General features: G+C 48.2%; 1 pseudogene; it reads right to left on the reverse strand.

Moving 5' to 3' along the window:
• Positions 1-505: 505 nt before the first annotated feature.
• LOC120056318 lies at positions 506-624 on the reverse strand (annotated as a pseudogene).
• Positions 625-890: the final 266 nt, after the last annotated feature.

The following is an 890-nucleotide window of genomic DNA, read 5'->3' on the forward strand; positions in this document are numbered from 1 at the left end:
CCTGCTTCTCACCAGTCTCTTTGTTTCTCAGCCTCCTGGTTTTGACCCTTGCCTGTCCCATCTCTGAGCCTGCCTGCCTGACCACTCTGCCCGTCCCTTAGCCTGCCTGCCATCCTGTACCTTTGCCCCACCTCTGGATTACTGACCTCTGCCTGACTCAACCCTGAGCCTGCCTGCCGTCTGGTACCTTTCCCCCACTACTCTGGTTATCGACCCCTACCTGCCTTGACCTGTCTTTTGCCTGCCCTGTTACCATAATAAACATTGTTACTCCGACACAGTCTGCATCTGGGTCTTACCTTCAACCTGATATAGATGTGTTAAATTGTAAACAACATTGAGCTACCTTTGTTAATTGACCTTTCCAAGGCCTTTGACACTGTTGACCATTACATTCTTGTTCAAAGGCTGACTGAAATAGTCCTAGATCAGGCTTTTTGCAAGTGGTTTGAGAATAATCTGTCAGATAGGACACAATGTTCAATTTCTATATACATATTGTTATAGCTTACAGCACCTGGTATTCCCAGCTGGTCTCCCATCCAAGTACTAACCAGGCCCAACCCTGCTTAGCTACCAAGAGCTGATGAGATCAGGTGTGTTCTGGGTAGTACAGCCACAAGCATTTCTTTTTTTTTACCCCATTTTCTCCCAGAATTAAGATCTTGGCTCATCGCTGCAACTCCCCGATGGGCTCGGGAGAAGTGAAGGTCGAGTCATACGTCTGCCGAAACATGACCCGCCTGCCCGTGCTACTTCTTATCACACTGCTCGATTAACCCGGAAGTTAGCCATACCAATGTGTAGAAGGAAACACGGTTCGACTGACGACCAAAGTCAGCTTTCAGGTGCCCGGCTTGGCCCTCCACCAAACTAAATAAATCGCTTTA

This window comes from Salvelinus namaycush, chromosome 11 (assembly GCF_016432855.1).
Source record: "Salvelinus namaycush isolate Seneca chromosome 11, SaNama_1.0, whole genome shotgun sequence".
NCBI lineage: Eukaryota > Metazoa > Chordata > Actinopteri > Salmoniformes > Salmonidae > Salvelinus > Salvelinus namaycush.